The sequence below is a fragment of the Bombina bombina genome, chromosome 3 (assembly GCF_027579735.1).
Source record: "Bombina bombina isolate aBomBom1 chromosome 3, aBomBom1.pri, whole genome shotgun sequence".
In the NCBI taxonomy this organism is placed as follows: domain Eukaryota; kingdom Metazoa; phylum Chordata; class Amphibia; order Anura; family Bombinatoridae; genus Bombina; species Bombina bombina.
In genome coordinates this window covers 584,684,313-584,700,780 of record NC_069501.1, presented here as the reverse complement: position 1 = coordinate 584,700,780, position 16,468 = coordinate 584,684,313, and positions in this window count along the sequence as shown.

Below are 16,468 nucleotides of genomic sequence, written 5' to 3'. Positions count from 1 at the left end.
GCACAGACCTTACAAATACAACATATGTTAACCTATTAATCATACCAGAAACAATTTCATATTTACCAGAGCGTGACAAAAAATCACACACACCATCGCACTTTCAAAGCCACTTTCAAAGCCGTTACTTCACTTGCAAAAACAATATCATATCTTTAGATGCCGCAAAACAATTATCACTTAAAACTAAAACTGCATATGAATACCACCTACTTAAAACATGCTGGTGACTTTAAAATATAGGTATATAAAATAACATTACCAAATATCTCCTTAAAACGTCTGATTTCCCAGCAGGGAAACAGAAAGAAACAGTTTTTTTACAGCGATACAAACACACACGCTTATTCCATCTCGCATACCAGAGATTCATTCCCTTTTTTCCTTTCTCAGAAAAGCATCTATTTCATAGCGTACGACATACATATAAAATTTACCAGATTAACCTGTCACCAAGTCCAAAATGTATTCTTTTTTTTTTCCGAAACCAGATTAACCTGTCACCAAGTCCAAAATGTATTCTTTTTTTTTTCCGAAACCCCACAAAATGGCCATTTTTGCATGGCTTGAGACAATCATTTTCAAATAATACATTCTGTTTTTGGTTCAAAGCAAATCTGTTACACTCATACCACAGTGAGAACCTACAGACCATCACACATTATGCATCTCAATATACACAATTTCTTAAATTTCCTTTTCATTACTGCAAGCAAACAAAAGTCTTACAAACAGAGCTGCTGTAACAGTTTCTTCTCTCTCTTTTTTTTTTTCTTCTGATCTATGTGCGTGCTCACTGGTGGCCCCCCTTCTTTGCCTGCTACATTCTTTAACACAGAGATTTCTCTATTTATCACACAGCAGTACTCACTGACAGTGTTTTAAAAATATTTCTGTCTTTTGCAGAAACTATTAACTCTTCTTTTCTTTTACCTTATACATGTAATTTTCTCTGTGCAATCTTATCTATGAGCAGTTCCCATTTCTCAACACAATAATAGCCACAATAATAACATGCACAGCCACTTAATATTTTCTACGCACAGCATCAAAAAAACACAAACAAAACAAAGCAAAGCAAGCATCAGATATCAACATGAGCTTCAGGTGGGTAACAAAACTCTATTAGGGGAATGAATATGGGAAACTTTAACATCCGTGAGACTCACTCACTGCCACCTTTGCCCGGAGGAGCTTATCTTAAAAGCTCTCCGTCAACTGGCATTCATATATTTCTTGCGCGCTTATCACAGACAGGACTCACAATACCTGTCGTATCCCAGCACAGGACTCTACACCTGTCTGGAGGAGTATCACAACTGCCGGCAGGACTATAACCTCCGCAAACCTGTGCTTCAACCACAGGAACCCCTTTAACCCTTTATCATATATTATCAACACCTATTACCAGACTAAATTTAGGTTCAAATTCACAGAAGGAAAGCATGGTAAAAGCACTCATACTTACTCACTGCGAATCCCACAAACTGACGCCAAAATTGTTAGGTGTCCCCCCCAGGGGGTAAGTGTCAGGTCAGGCCGAAGCCACGGGGCCAGTGTACCACCTGAGGCATATGTAGATTATCTGATAAGGGCCCCTTAGAATGACTCAGACCACGCAGCATTATGATCGAAAGCCAATTCCCTTTATTGCACAGTGCAAGCATTTCTTATAACAGCATACAGGGTTAAGGGGATGACACGTTAGGACCGCGTCATCTTACACAGTTATACAGAGTTACACACAGTGTGATTCTGGAAATTCACTAGCTCATAAACAATATTCTATAGTCATAATAAACCATGCATCTGCAGAGACACCAAGGTCGCTGGACCATCTTATTGATAGAACATTCTTCTGGGCGTGCGGCCAGGGACTTTATAGTCCTGCTGGCAGTATCACAACTGCCGGCAGGACTATAACCTCCGCAAACCTGTGCTTCAACCACAGGAACCCCTTTAACCCTTTATCATATATTATCAACACCTATTACCAGACTAAATTTAGGTTCAAATTCACAGAAGGAAAGCATGGTAAAAGCACTCATACTTACTCACTGCGAATCCCACAAACTGACGCCAAAATTGTTAGGTGTCCCCCCCAGGGGGTAAGTGTCAGGTCAGGCCGAAGCCACAGGGCCAGTGTACCACCTGAGGCATATGTAGATTATCTGATAAGGGCCCCTTAGAATGACTCAGACCACGCAGCATTATGATCGAAAGCCAATTCCCTTTATTGCACAGTGCAAGCATTTCTTATAACAGCATACAGGGTTAAGGGGATGACACGTTAGGACCGCGTCATCTTACACAGTTATACAGAGTTACACACAGTGTGATTCTGGAAATTCACTAGCTCATAAACAATATTCTATAGTCATAATAAACCATGCATCTGCAGAGACACCAAGGTCGCTGGACCATCTTATTGATAGAACATTCTTCTGGGCGTGCGGCCAGGGACTTTCTACAAGGCTAACCGGCTAAGGAAAATACAAAAGCAAGCATATATTTCTAACTACAGAATGAACCATTATAATAAAGTCTATTCATTACAAAATGGCTGCGAGGAACAAGATGGCTGCGAAGAACAAGATGGCTGCCATCAGGTTCATATTACCCCTAACAAGTATAGTGTAGTGTTAGGTGTAATTGTAACTTAGGTTAGTTTTTATTTTACAGGTAAATTTCTCTTTATTTTACCTAGGTAGCTATTAAATAGTTAATAACTATTTAATAGCTATTGTACCTAGTTAAAATAAATTGAAAGTTGCCTGTAAAATAAAAATAAATCCTAAGATAGCTACAATATAATTATTATTTATATTGTAGCTATATTAGGGTTTATTCTTAAGGTAAGTATTTAGTTTTAAATAGGATTAATTTAGTTAATAAGATAAATATTATTTAGATTTATTTAATTAATATTTAAGTTAGGGGGGTGTTAGGGTTAGACTTAGGTTTAGGGGTTAATAATTTTATTACAGTGGCGGCAGTGTAGTGGGGTGCAGGATAGGGGTTAATAAATGTATTATAGGTGGCGACGGTGTAGGGGGGCAGATTAGGGGTTAATAAGTTTAATATAGGTTGCAGCGGGGTCCGGGAGCGGCGGTTTAGGGGTTAAACTATTTATTTAGTTGCGGCGAGGTCCGGGATCATCAGGATAGGGGTTAATAACTTTATTATAGGTGGCGACGGTATAGGGGGGCAGGATAGGGGTTAATAGGTATAATATAGGTGGCGGCGGTGTCCAGGAGCGGCGGTTTCGGGGTTAATACATTTATAAGAGTTGTGGCGGGGTCTAGGAGCAGCGATTTAGGGGTTAATAACTTTATTTAGTTGCGGGGGGCTCCGAGGGCGCCGGTATAGGGGGTAGAACAGTGTAGTTAGTGTGGGTGCTTAGTGACAGGCTAGCAATAAAGCTGTCAAAAAGCCGAAGAGCAGCGAGATTGGATGAGTGATAACTCTCACAGTCTGCTGCTCATTGCCCCGTACTTCGTGCGCGGCTTTTTGACAGCTTTATTGATAACTTAGGCGAACGTATTCAGGTCCGCGGCGGCGATGGTAGGCGAGCTTAGGCGGGCGTATTGGACTGGCGAAGGCAGGTAATGTAGACGCGTTGATAACTAGGCCCCTCTGTACTCTGTGTACAGCTAACAATTTTCTCCGCCATTTTGACTGCGTAGCTGTCCCCTGCTCCCGTGGTGGACCTGAGCACATGTGTAAGATCTTGAAAGTTGTTAGAGATCTGCCGATCCAGTCTGCCGAGTAGTGCTTTTATTAGCAGATATTCTCCCTCCATATTCAGAGTAGTGCGGGTTCAATGTAGCATGAATATCTCAACTCTAACCCGGGCAGTCGGGGCTGGAAAGCGTTGCGAGCTCTATTTCAGGTCCTCAGTAGCGCTTTCCGCAAGCTAGATTAGTTCATCTGAGATTTTGGTATATCAAGTGTCCATATTCAGAGTCACCTCACGTTAAGTTATCTGTATAAAGTAAGTCTAAGCTAAATTGGCTTAAAACGTCAGAAATAATTAGGCGTTTATAGAAAAATATTTAGAGAGCTCCCAAAAGTGCGACCTTCCATGTCTGCTGCGTGGCCACGCCCCACACATTTATATTTTAATCAGCACACAATAACAATGTAGTCAAATACAACAACACAATGAGGATTTCATAACTAGACAGGCAGGTTGATAATATGATGACGTCATTAGAAGATTCAACCATACACATTACAGCTTTACGACTGTACCGCCCCTTTCAGAACTTTAGCACTCAATACTACAATACAACATATACGTAAACAACAGTTTGGAACATCATTATTATGGTGATTTTAATGGGACGCATAATAAATATTGTCAGCTCGCAAATCACTTATATATACAATACTACAGATGACAGCCGGAAGTTCAGAACTATTAGTGCGATTTTAATGGGACGCGTACAATATTGACATCTCCCCAATCACTTATATATACAATACTACAGATGACAGACGGAAGTTCGGAATTATTAGTGCGATTTTAAAGGGACGCGTACAATATTTACATCTCGCAAATCACTTATATATACAATACTACAGATGATAGTTAGCCGGAAGATCTTCATTATTATTGCGATTTTAAAGGGACGCGTACAATATTCACTTCTCGCCAACAACTTATATATACAATACTACAGATGACAGACGGAAGTTCAGAACGATTAGTGCGATTTTAATGGGACGCGTACAATATTGACATCTCGCTAATCACTTATATATACAATACTACAGATGTCAGCTGTTACTTTATAGTTTACAAACAATATTGCAGCAACATTGATCGATCACATTCTATGCACACATTATACACAAGTATGCACTTTCATTCATGTTAGCGTGGACGTGTGCTTTTTACTATAACATCGCGTTTAATAAGTATGTATTACCCATATGAACAAACATTACGAATATGCACTGTAAGTGTGACATTTTACACTTTCACATTGATATTCATTGGTGGAAAACAAAATTTCAGCACACACCTAAAAAAACGCCCACTTTGAAAGCATTCGTGCCGCTCACATACAAACAAATGAATACAATCAGCAATCATTACGAACTCACTACCATTGGACTAATTGCACTATAAATCCCCCAAACAACATGGCCAAAGCGTCCATGGTGATCAACATTGTATAAATTCGCTTCTGTGTTTTTGCATACCTTGTTACTCCTTGCGTTATGTTTGCTCTGCTGTTTGGCTTCGTGCTGCTAAGCTTGGCAAATATGGATGACGATCTGATAGACGCTGCTGGTGGTGCTGTTGCCCAAGTAGCGGTTGATAGAATCAGGCAGCCTCGGCGGCTCCGAGTGAGACAAAGGGCTCGTCTGGTTAGAGGTCCTCGTGTCTACAGGGTAAGACCCACCTTGGAAAACATGAGTGACTTCGAGGTTTATGACAAGTATAGGCTCAATCGCGAACAGCTCATTGGCCTTTACAATGTTCTTAGACTTCATCTGAAGCCACGTATACGAATAAGGGCTGCTGTCCCTGGCATCACTAAGATGCTAAGTTGTATATACGTCCTGGCCTCTGGGAGTTTTCAATCAGGAGAGATGTAAATGCATGGCCTGTCTCAAGGTACATTCTCGGTGGTGTTTGATCACTTTCTGGACGCCATGATATGTATCAGTAAGCGTTACATAGGATTCCCTCAGAATGATGGTGATTGGAGGCGCCTGAAGAGGGAATTCTTTGCTATCGCTGAATTGCCCAATGTCTTGGGAGCAATAGATTGCACCCACATTGCGCTGCATGCTCCAGCTGATGACTTGCCCTTCCGAAATCACAAACATTTCCATAACCTCAACGTGCAGTATGTTTGTGACGCACGGATGCGGATTATGCAGTTGTGTGCGAATTTCGGTGGGGCTTGTCATGATGCCCGCATCCTCTCTCTATCCTCCCTGTGGCGGCAGTTTGAGGAAAGACAATTTCCCACTGGGTATCTCATTGGTGAGTATTTGTGCACAACATGGTTAATTAGTTAGACAATCGCCACTGTAGTCTTAAACTGTTGTTAGTGTAATGTGCAGCTATAGGATGCAATTTAACCATTTCTTTATCTTTCCGCAAATGTCTAGTTTAAGCTCAAAACAGATAAGTAGCATGTCTTACCTTAAATGGTCAGATAGAGAATGCAATTTAACCATGTCATTGTCTCTTTCCGCAAATGTCTAGTTTTAGCTCAAAGCAGATATGTAGCATGTTCTAGCTTAAATGGTCAGATCGAGAATGCAATTTAACCATTTAATTTTAATTTTAGCAAAGGTCTTATTTATGCGAAATACGCATATGTAGCATGTCTTAGCTGAAATGGTCAGATAGAGAATGCAATTTAACCATGTCATTGTCTCTTTCCGCAAATGTCTAGTTTTAGCTCAAAGCAGATATGTAGCATGTTCTAGCTTAAAGGGATACTAACCCCTCATTTTTTCTTTCAGATAGAGCATGCAATTTTTTTTTTTTAAATATTGTTTATTAACCAACAAAGGCAGTATTGTACAATGCTACAAGCAGAAGTCATAACAGTTACAAAAATGATAAAGCAAAATGAATTACTGTCTTCTGATATTTCAGACAATTTTAACAAATCAAGACTTATTAAATAACTTCAAACACAAAATCCTCCTCAAGGAAGGTTTACTATCATTATAGTCTAAATCAAAGAAGAAAATAATTATCTTGATTCGCCTTATGTTGGCATTTTTTTTCCCTTTCCCCCCCTTTCCCCCCTCCAATATCCCCACCACAGAATTAAATTATAATTTATACAATAAATGATAAAAAAAAAAAAAAAAAAAAAATTTAAGGAAGGAGTAACCATCTCTCTCCCTGCTCCATCTACCATATGCCTAAAAGGACTAATTCAGAATTTTGAAATGGAAAAATCATATATTCCATTTCAGTTTCAGGCAGTGTTTTAATATACACAGACCATTTACTGAAAAAATTCCTTATGTCATTTTCATTGTCTATGTTTGTATCCTTTTGTTCCAGTAGGCACTGTTTTTTCAGACAATTCTGAATTTCCGAGACACTGGGTACAGAACGCATTTTCCATTTTTTGCATATTAAGTATCTGGTAGCTAAAATAGTCATAGCTACCAGCTTATCATTAGGATGGTGTCTGTTTAAATTGTCAATGCATAAAATAATCTGATATAAAGACAAGGTCACTGGGGGAATTTTCAACACCCTATTCAACCAATATTCTACCTTGCGCCACAAGTTTCTAATTTTTGGACAGGACCAGAACATATGTTCAAGGTCAGCTGCTGGAAATGAGCACTTAGGACATTTGTCAAAATCTAAGTTGTGCACCCTACGGCCCTTATCCGGAGTGAAGTATGCCCTGTGAAGCAATTTAATATGCGCTTCCCGCCAAGTAGCTGAGAGAGTTATCGTTGCCACTTTCCTTATAGAGTGTTGAAAAATTTTTGAATCCACCATGTTCGGATCTGAAAGTGAGATCCATGTTGACACTAGCCTTGCCAAAGTTAAAGTTCCCCTGTGAGTACCAAGTAGGCGATAGCACAACGAAATAGACATCTGGTCAGTTCCCATAAGTTTAAACCAATTTTCCAAGTTGCCCAGCTTCCAGCACCATCCTACTTCTCTGGTTATTTCAGAGAGAAAGTGCCTTATCTGCAGATAGGCGAAGAAATCCTTATTAGGTAAATTAAATTCCTCTCTCAGCTCTTCAAATGTTTTAATAGATTTTCTATCCCCATCTCTCAGTAGGGATAATTTGTTTAGGCCATTCTTATGCCATCTACGGAAAACCTCAGAATATAGCCCAGGTTGGAATTTTGGGTTGCCTATGAGGGGGAGATAGTTTGAGACCTTAGTGTTAATTGAAAGAAGCTTTGATATCTTCCACCAAGCCTTGATAGGGTTAGAAATTGTTTTAAATCTCTTAATCTCTGTTGGTAGCTCTTTAGGGGGAGAGTGTAAAAGTGCTAAAGGAAGGTATGGGTCACACATATTAATTTCAAGATCATTATTTAAAATGTAGTCTTTAGACAGAACCCAACCAGATGCTATTCGTGCCAGGAAACTGAGATTGTACGCTCTAATGTCTGGAAGCGCCAAGCCTCCGAACTCACGTGCAAGAGTAAGTTTATTGAGGGCTATTCGTGCTCTTTTCCCTTGCCAAAGGAATTGTCTAATTAAACTATTAATCAGCCGGACATCTTTTTCAAAAAGAATTACTGGAACGTTCTGAAGTATGTATAAAAGTTTTGGGAGGAGGACCATTTTAAAGAGTGCTACTCTCCCCGAGAGTGATAGTGGAAGACTTTGCCATAGTCTGAGTTTTTCCCGAATTTGCTTTATAATTGGGGGTATGTTAAATTCATATAAATCACTAGAATTCACCGGGATATTTATCCCTAAATATTTAAATGAGTCTGTTACTATTTTAAATGGGTTATCTGTACAGGAATCAGTGTTCCTCCTAATCCATACAATTTCTGATTTAGATGCATTAATTTTGTATCCTGAGAAGGTACCAAATTGGTCAATTATCTGCATGAGTTTAGGGATATTCATTTTAGTATTTGATAAATACAACAGAACGTCATCTGCATATAAACCGATTTTCAACTCATGATTCCTAATCTTTATACCTTCCAAGCTTTGTCTTATCATGATTGCTAGGGGCTCAATGGCAACATCAAACAGAAGTGGGGAGAGAGGACAACCCTGACGCGTTCCTCTCTCCAAAATTATTGGAGAGGATACCGTTCCATTGACTATCAGACTTGTAGCAGAGTGGTTGTAAAGGTTCTCTATAAATTCAGGGAATTTACCCTTGATTCCAAACTTCAGCAGAGATGTATTTAGGTGTTTAAAGGTAACAGAATCAAACGCTTTTTCGGCGTCGATGGAGAGAATAGCCATGTCCGATGCTTCGAGTGATTCCTCTCTCCCCCCTCTGGGCAAGGAAGTTTTTCCAAAGTATTCTAGCGCGACTAATACCTCCCTGATTTTAGTCGAGGAGTTTCGTTTATTTAGGAATCCAGCTTGATCTGTGTGTATTACTTTTGGGAGAATTGACTGTAATCTGTTGGCTAAAATAGAAGCTAGAATCTTATAATCTGAATTGAGTAAGGCTATCGGCCTATACGATTCTTTTAGCGTCGGGTCCTTCCCTCCCTTAAGTATTAGAGTCGTATAGGAAGAGGAGAATGAAGATGTGACTGGCTTGCCGTTAATATAGATATCATTATATAAATTTGTTAAATAAGGAGAAATTTCTGCGGATAATATCTTATAAAATTCATTAGGTAGTCCATCTGGACCTGCCGCTTTATTACTAGGAAGCCTAGTGATCACATTAGCTACTTCCTGGACCGAGATAGGGGAGTTAAGTTTGCTGATAAAATCGTCTGTAATTGAGGGACTGGTGATCTTGTTCCAGAACTCTGCAGATTCTCTACTATCGCTTCCTTTGCAGGAATATATATCTTGATAGTATTCCACTAATGCAGATACGATTTTGTCAGGATTCCGAATTCGCTCGCCCTTGTGATGGAGTTCCTCAATGTCAGATTGCTTTTTCTCGTTCTTAACCATTTTAGCCAACATCTTTCCAGATTTATTCCCATATCTGTAAAGTTTGGCTTGGATTTTTAAATCTTTTTGCGCTTGTTGAGCCAAAAGAAATGTATCCCTAGCTTCTGTGCCCTAGCTTCTGTGCAGCAGATATTTATTGTATGAGTTAGATAATGTTTTATATATTTCCTTTTCTCTTAGCTTCAATTTCTTAGATAGAGCTATGTTATAAGCCAAAATTTCGCCTCTGAGGACCGCCTTGGCGGTCTCCCAGAGCAGGTCGGGGCGATCTATGTAGCAAGAATTAAACCGCAGAAATTCTTCAAACTTGGACCTAAGACAAGTTTTGAACTTCATGTCAGTTGCTAGATACCATGGAAAATAGAACCGCAAGAATTTAGATTTCAGTTGTTTAAACTGAATATCCAGAGTAATCGGGGCGTGGTCTGATATTAAGATAGGATTGATTCCCGCTTGCACCATTAACGATTCCAATCGCTCATCTACTAAAAATAGATCAATTCGGGAGAGGGTCTTATGCGCTTTTGAAAGACAGGTAAATTCCTGTGTATCCGGATTCTGACTTCTCCAAATGTCACGTACTGCTAAATTTTGTTTTATTTTCTTGAACATATTATATTCTAGATTATCCTTTTTCTGTTTTTTCTGTTTCATAGTTTCTCGAAGTCTATCTAACGGGCACTGCGGCGCTATATTGAAGTCACCTCCCATAATTAAGTGCCCTTGACTGTACAAGAGAAGTTTGGATTGGATTTTATTCCAAAATTCTAGATCAAAAATGTTGGGACCATAGATGTTACATAGCGTGTATGTTTCCTGGGCAATTTTTACTTTTAGCAGAACATATCTTCCCTCCGGATCGGGCTCGCAGTGCACCACCTCAAGCTGAGTCCTTTTCCCAATTAAAATAGCCACACCCCTTTTTTTACCGATGCTAGGTGAATAAAATACGTCTCTGACCCAAGAAGCTTTAAGTTTACAGGATTCTTCTGGGTTAAGATGCGTTTTTTGGATAAACCCTATGTCCGTTTGGAGTTTTCTTAATTGGGTCAGAATAGCTTTTCGCTTGATAGGGGTGGAAATCCCTCCCACATTCCACAAAATTATTCTAAGTTTTTCTATTCTTCTATAGGTTTAAAACTAATATGGAGCAGGGGGAGATGAGCAACGAGAAGAAAAAAAAAGAAAGAGAGAGAAAAAAAAAAAAAAAAAAAAAAGGGGGAAGAGAAGAGGAGGAGACTAACATTTCACCCAGTATCCCCATTGTCCCCAAGAAGAGGGATCTTCCCAGCCAATGGACCTATCTTAGCTAAACTGGGGCTACCCCTTCTGGTAATGATGAGTCCAAAGATAAAAAGAATTTCTCGGCTGAATGCGCCTCCAAAAAAAAATGCACTACTTCATTCACTGTTACTTTAAGTTTGGCTGGGTAAATTATAGTAGCGTTAAATCTGCTACTTATAAATTTAGTACAAATGGGTGCCAATTCTCTCCTCTTGGAAGTGGTTTCAGCCGAGAAATCCTGAAAAATGAGGATCTTGGCGCCATTAATAAAAAGCGGTTGAGTTTTACGGAAATGTTGTAAAAGGATAATTTTGTCTTGATAATTAAGTAACTTTGCAATAACCGGTCTAGGCCTGGTATTGCTTTTATTGGATGTACGCGGTGGCCCCATCCTATGTGCTCTCTCTACCAAGATATGGCGATATGAGGGTGGCAATTTAAGAGCTGCTGTCAGAGTGTCAGAAATAAAAAAGCTAAGATCCTCATACTGTTTCTCCTCTGGGAGACCTATTACTCTGATACACTGATATTATTTCTTCTGCTACGGTTTTCTAGATCTTCCAGCCTGGAGAGAGTTTTTTGGATACTACTATTCATATTATCTAGCTTAGGGCCATATGTTAATGTGAGATCTTCTAAATCTGACACTCTCTGCTCGACCTCCTGCAGCCTAGTTGAAAATTGTCTAATTTCTTGCGTTAAGGAGGATATATCTTGCTTAATTTCTAACCTCAAGGCATCAAACTTGGGTGAGAGAGCCTCAGAAATGCTGGCAACCAAGCTTTGTATATTTAATGCTTCAGGCATAGGTGTATTTGATGAAGCTGGTTGAGCGTCGACTGCAGGGTCCTGTGTGCCTTTAAGCTTCCTATCCCTCTGTCTGCCTGCCATAGCTGGGGAAGGTGTTTTGGCAGAGGTGCCAAAGTACTTGTCCATAAACCAGTTGTGGTGTAGTGATTATGTGGAAGTGAAACAAAATAAATAAAAAGAACGCTTAATGTGAGCCTGTGCAAGTGTCTATCTAGTGAGGTGTGGAGAGAAAAAAAAAAAAAAAAAAATTGAAAAAAAGGAGAAGAAGGGGGAGTAGTGGCCCCAATTAATTGTGATTATGACAAGGGGGTGCAGGAGTTGTGCCTAATCTCAGTGAGGTGGGCTGTGTATTGTGATGTCTGATTATATTTAAGTGAGGGGAATTTGCCAGAACTGGTATGGAATTCTAAGGTGAGAATTAACCTAATTAATTACCTGCCAGAAAAAGTTGTCCTTTTTATAAGGAGACACATACAATTTTCCCAGGGTTATCAAAAAAAAAAAAAAAAAATATATATATATATACGCCTGATTTTACCAGAGATACCAGAGAGACTGGAAGAACTTAATACATTGGTTAACCTAAGAGGTTACTAATTTGTTCAAATATTCAAATGTTAAATTGCACTGATACAGGGAAATCTAATACAGAAGGATTATCAAAATTTAGGCTTAGAATTAATCTTACTACTTAGGTTACTACGTGAGGTATCATACCCTAAAACTACCAGTCACTGAAAAAGTAGACGTTAATATTTATACATTTAACCCCGTGGAGCTAGTCTTAGGCACTCAGAAGGAGAGTTGCTATTATCCTTGTATTTTAGATTTTCAGGGGGGGGGGGGGAATTTACTATGTAATCATAGTGCAGAGAGAAAGATAAAAAATATATAGAAACACAGAATTAGCAGATACCTGAAGATATGCCTAACACAGCTTGTACCCCTTCTCCCTTCCCCCCTACACCTTTGTTCTAGGTGTTCAGGCTCCTCAAAGCCACTTAAAAGTGTTTAAAGACAGTTTAAGTCAACCAGTGTTTAGGGGGGTTGATCAGTAGTTATTACCAGTAAGGAAACGTACCCCCTTTGTAGCTGTTAATTACTGCAGTAAATATAAACTTTAAAGTTTAGCTTAGTGCTAATTAACTATTACCAAGTGTAAAAATTCCTTTTTGCATAGACATGGCACAGAGACACAATTAGAGGGAAAAAAAAAGAAAAAATAATCTCAGTAGCCTAAGTAACAATGTAACAAATATGTTAATTTGAACAAAGCTAGGAATGTCAGTTTTGTTACTACTTAGTTAGGATATGCATATAGTAAAAATAAGGTAGGTCAGTTAGGAATAGCCATTTTATAGCTATTTTAGCAGAAAAGAGTCCTTGAAAGCAGAAATAGCCAAGTTCCTATATTCTTGAAAAGAGTTCAACGGCTAAAAGTTTCAAAGTAATATATGTCTCTTTTTCAAAGTTTATAATTCAGTGTAATCTTTTAGCCTTTACTTATGCTATCGAAGTACCAAGCAAGGGTCTTTCTTTTAATATCCCCAGGTAGATGAAAGCACTGTCCTGAGTTAATTTTCCGCGTACCTACAACCCAGTCACATTTAATTTTTTAATTCCAACCTTCTGCTATGCGGCTCCTCTCGAGCAAGTAACTTGGCGTTTTATCAAAAGATTTCAAGAAGAAGAAAAATTGAGCCACTCACCCCAGCTCGCGCTGCCTGCCCGCCCGCCGAGATCGCCGACAGCTTCCAACTCCCTGTGGGAAGCTCAAGCTGCAGAGGTCGCCTTCCGGACCTCCCGTTTCACTGCTCCGTCCGAGAATCCAACCTCAGCTCCCCTCACGCAGCAGCGGTGGGAGGGGAGAGAGGAGCGCCACGCCAAGCACCAGCGCAGTGGGTAGATCAGCCTCCACACCCGGTCTCCGACACAAGACCAAGCCCGGCTCCCTCCCACGCAGCACCGGTGGGGGAGGGGGCAGGGAGAACGCCGGGGGCAGGAACACCCAACCGACGGGTGAGAAATCCTCAGCAAGACAACAGGTAAGGCTGTGAGATTACGGTGCAGTCTTTAGGTCTTGAAGTTAGCCTGGCGGGAGCGGGCAGGCAGGGGGGGGGAAAGAATTAGTGTCAGGTAATGGTACGCAGGACTCCACCAGGGGAGAACAAGTAACTTAGGGCTGGGAGAAAATGGTGTGCCCCACACCTGTTTTGGGCCAGGTGAGCCAGGTAAATTAGTTATAGTAAGTGAGATAGGTCAGATTAACTGGCAAGACATGCACCAGTGGGTTGGCAATCCACTGGTAAGGTTCCAGAACGCTTCCACTGCTTATCCCAAAGAACAGCCCCACAATTGGGGCAAGGCGCGAAGGAATCCACCGCCAAGGACTGTAGGACTGGAGCTGTGAGCTCAGCAACATCTGCCTAGCTCCTCCTCCACCGGAACCAGATCATGTGATTTTCTAGAGCATGCAATTTTAAGCAACTTTCTAATTTACTCCTATTATCAATTTTTCTTTGTTCTCATGTTATCTTGATTTGAAAAAGCAGTAATAAAAGGTTAGGAGCCGGCCCATTTTTTAGTTCAGCACCTTGGTAGAGCTGCTGATTGGTTTGCTACATTTAGCCACAAATCAGCAAGTTCTACCCATGTGCTGAACAAAAAATGGTCTGGCTCTAAAGCTTACAGTACTGCTTTTTCAAATCAAGATAGCATGAGAACAAATAAAAATTGATAATAGGAGTAAATTAATAAGGTGCTTAAAATCTCATGCTCTATCTGAATCATGAAATAAAAAAATCAGGTTTAGTATCCCTTTAAATGGTCAGATCGAGAATGCAATTTAACCATTTAATTTTAATTTTAGCAAAGGTCTTGTTTATGCGAAATATGCATATGTAGCATGTCTTAGCTGAAATGGTCAGATAGAGAATGCAATTTAACCATGTCATTGTCTCTTTCCGCAAATGTCTAGTTTTAGCTCAAAGCAGATATGTAGCATGTTCTAGCTTCAATGGTCAGATCGAGAATGCAATTTAACCATTTAATTTTAATTTTAGCAAAGGTCTTGTTTATGCGAAATACGCATATGTAGCATGTCTTAGCTGAAATGGTCAGATAGAGAATGCAATTTAACCATGTCATTGTCTCTTTCCGCAAATGTCTAGTTTTAGATCAAAGCAGATATGTAGCATGTTCTAGCTTAAATGGCCAGATAGAAAATGCAATGTAACCTTTTTTTTTATTTTTTTAGCAAAGGTCTGGTTTATGCAAAATACGCATATGTAGCATGTCTTAGCTGAAATGGTCAGATAGAGAATAAGATTTAACTAGATTATTATTTTTAAATTAAAACATTTGTTATTGGATTTTCGTGTACACAAATAAATTGTTTTAATATCATTACATTTTGTTTAATAAAATTTTCATTTTGTTCTGTTCATAATTTTTAGGTGATTCTGGTTACATGAGCCGGCCTTGGCTCATTACACCGTTACGTAACCCTACTGATGAGGCTCAGGAGCGCTATAATAGGGCGCACAAGAGGACTAGGGCTGTAGTCGAGAGGATGTTTGGGCTCCTCAAAATGAGATTCAGATGCCTTGATAGGTAGGGAGGAGCCCTCCAGTACAGCCCTAGGAAGGTGGCGAAGATCGTTATAGCCTGTAGCGTCCTGCATAATATTGCACAGCGGACTGGGATGCTGCAGGCTGTCCAGGCGCCCCGACGCCTCCTCTAAGATGAGGAGGACAAGCCTGTTCTAGAGGGGCCATTCTGGGACGAGGGGCTCAATGTCAGAGCAGACATCATCAACCGCCACTTCAGACGGTAAATAATAGAAGTTAGATTGGAGTATTGTCAATATATGTGAATTCTAGGCAAATGACAAGTAGAGAATTGTGAAAACATGTTAGGATTGTTCATCAAATGATAACAATTTTTACATTTATTAATATAGGTGATGCTCTGGTCATTGGGTCCTGTAATGAGTCTTTGCCACCTGGTTTTTAAAGACAACATCAGCTGGTAAGTATAAATGTATGGACTGTGGCTGGCAGGAAATTTGGCACAAAAATACATCATATGGCATACATTTTCAAAACTAGTATTTAGTTGACACATTACTTAAAATTTGGATACTCAGAAAGGGATCCTCTAGCATGACTATGGTTCAAAGTCAGATTCAAAGTCACACATTAGAAGTTCGGTCTGCTCAATATGACTCATCTTCACACTTAATTGATAGAAAATAACACAAGATGCGACACACGCTTAGTAAGCTAGTGACAGAAATCGTTTCAGAAATGGGGGGTGGTAGAGGGGTGCAGAACTGATTCACACACTTGTATTAATATTTTTATTAACACTTGTTCTGCTATTAGGGAGATAACTTCATCTAAAGACTGAAGTGAAGAATTCCAAGACTGAAAGTGAAGAATTCCCAGACTGAAAGTGAAGAATCCAAGATTGAAAGTGAAGAATCCAAGATTCAAAGTGAAGAATACCAATGGAATCATGTCTGGCATTGTCTTTCAAATGTGCTGACCTGGAAAACCATACAAAGACACGTTCATATGGTAAGTGGCAACAATTTGATGGATTAAGGCTGTGGAGGCATCCTATTGGAGACACTTAGATATTTTTTTTATTTTTAGATAGTATTTCACAATCCTCTATTTTGGAAATGATGAATAAGACACCTATTTAAGATAAACTGTTATTTTCAAGAGAATTGACTTTCAA